This window comes from Camelus ferus, chromosome 11 (genome assembly GCF_009834535.1).
Source record: "Camelus ferus isolate YT-003-E chromosome 11, BCGSAC_Cfer_1.0, whole genome shotgun sequence".
Classification (NCBI taxonomy): Eukaryota; Metazoa; Chordata; class Mammalia; order Artiodactyla; family Camelidae; genus Camelus; species Camelus ferus.
In genome coordinates, this window is record NC_045706.1 from 2,769,662 (window position 1) to 2,772,161 (window position 2,500).

Consider the following 2,500-nt stretch of genomic DNA (forward strand, 5'->3'; position numbering starts at 1 on the left):
AGTGATATAATTTTGCACCAGCATTCATCTCTTTTATACAGAGCGGCCCGTCTCAGCAGGATTTGAATTCAGAACAAATAATGGACACTAATTACTTCTTTTTTTGGGGGGGGTTGCGGGAGCAGTTTATTATAAAACTCATCCTCGCAGATCAGACGGGTGGCAATCTCTGCAGAAAGCGGGAAGCTTCTGTAATGCATTTTGAGGAATGTCTTGTTTTTTCCCCCCTTCAGCTGAAAATAACATTTGTTTTTGTTGTGTTTAAGGCAGAGTTTAAATTAATTTAACCCAGTGACACATGTTCAGAGACTAAGCACGCTGCTAAATAATTCCTGGGAATAAATTGCTCAGGAACCAAGTCCATTAATTTACGGCTCTCCTGATGCTGACAGATGTGAAGGCCGGAGGAGGACCTACAAATATTAACATAAAACAAATTTGCTTTTATTCTTCTTCATATTTCTTCTTCGTCCCGACTTGAGCTCACCCAAGGCTCCTTCTCTAATTATCCACGAGGTCAGTAAGCAAAATTGGGCAGAAGCTGGGGGATCAATACGAATTATCCCTGAGCAAACCAGTGCTGACAGCTTGAATCGCAGCATATGTTTACCCAAAATCAGGCAATTTATCTTAATATCAGCAAAGTAATGCAGTGCGGGTGAAAGGTCAGGCAATCTCTCCCCCTCATAATTACCCAGTTCTAAAACAGGAAAGTGGTATTGATTGGCCGGGCTCGGTGCTCTGTGACTGGACGTGCCGGAGCCTCGGCCTGGCTCGGCCGGGCCCTCCCTTGTAAACTCGACACGCAGAGGATTTATTAGATGTGCGCGAAGGGTCGGGGCCTTCTCCCCTCGTAGAATTTGCCAGGGAAGTTTTGGCTACGCCCCATCTTGCCTTGCCAGGCACAGGGCGGTGGGTCCTGGGGGTTCGGGCCTCGCAGAGGGCAGCTGCTCTTGGAGGCATGGAAGTGGGTCACCCCACCCTCGGTGATCAGATCCCTCATAGAGCCGAGAAGGCGTGTCACCGCTCCTGTAGTTTAAAGACGAGGGTCTCCTTCTGATTCTTCCCTGCAAATTCGTTGGGCTTCCGGAGCAAAGCCCTGGATGGGATTTCCAGTTGCACCAGCAGCTCCCCCCACCCCCCTGCCGGGTCCGGCTCGGGAGACCTACGGTGGTGCAGTGACACGTCATTGGAACGTGTGGCTGGGTGGCGGTCTCATCCTTGGCTGCCCACTTGGGACGCAAGCGCTCTCGGGGCTGACGCGGGCGGTGAGCAGCACCCTCGTGCTTACACTGCTTGAGAATCTTTCTGGTCCTAGGAGGAGAGTATCCATTCCACTGAAACATCGGAAAATGTCTCTCACAGAATGAGAGTATATAAAGCTTCTGGAAGCTTGCATTAAAGCACCCATCACCTGTCAGGGTATTTGCATGAAAGCAACAGCAGCTGCTCATCTACCTTTTCTGATCACCTTTCATCAGGCCGATTCATTAAGTCAAACAGTCATGGTGATTAGCTGGGGGAGAGGGGGAGCCTGGCATGTCAGGCAAGCACAGTGGCCACCCTTTTTTGTTCCCTAATCAGGAAACGTGACTACTTCATCTGATCTTTTTTGGGCCAGGTCTCTGGGTGAGGCCCGTCCACCCTGCTACCCGCGCCGCACTTTTCCTGACACCCTTGTCCCGGCCAGGCAGAGACATGACAGATTGTCCCCCAAGTCACTGCTGACAGCTTCCGATGATTAATGGTTTGATTATGAAGTGGCTTTACACATACCGAATTTACATCACAGAGAGTTAGAAATTTTGCCATGTCACAGACGCGGAGGCATTTTGAAGGGCTTTACTATTTGCAAAGGAAAAAAGAGGGGCAGAATCGCAGCAAAAGCCATGTCACGTAAAATCAATATGTCGGATCAATGCTTTATTAACAAGAAAATGTCTTACTTCACATTCCTGTGCGGACCTTTGTCTCCGGGTTGTATGATGGAATGTCAAATCACATCGTGGTCCTCGACGTTCGGGCGGGTTATTGAGTGTACGTGCGGGGCTTCCGGCGCTGCTTACGAGACCCACCGTGGGCGTTGACACCGGCAGCCCGCGCGCCGGAGGATAACGGTGACCAATTATTTCGGAAAGCACGTTCAAAGGCAGCCTCTAACCTTGCTCGCTGAAGGCGTCGCCTTTTGTGTCTGTGGCGCTCGGCAGACCTGCTGAGTTGGGTGGTGTTAATCATCAAGTTACGTGCTGACTAATGAGTGATGGCCCAAATCGCGGGCGGAGTAACGAGTAGATGGCGGCAGCTCTTATTAGTCTCAGAAAACACCCTGATTTATGTCGCGCCGTGCGCCGTGGCGTTCCTCCACGGAAAGCGGTATCTACATCAAGAAGTAATGTACTCTAATAAGTATTTTCATCTTAACTCGCGTCCCCGGGCCTCCGGGCTCAGTTTTTGTTGGAGTCGGGCAGAGCCATAATAAAGCCCAATGGCTCCTTATAAA

At 50.2% G+C, this 2,500-nt stretch overlaps 1 protein-coding gene across 16 annotated transcripts in view; it reads left to right on the forward strand.

Moving 5' to 3' along the window:
* The window catches only part of EBF3 (EBF transcription factor 3), a 117,193-nt gene that overhangs the window by 101,222 nt on the left and 13,471 nt on the right, over positions 1-2,500 (forward strand). The window lies entirely within an intron of this gene.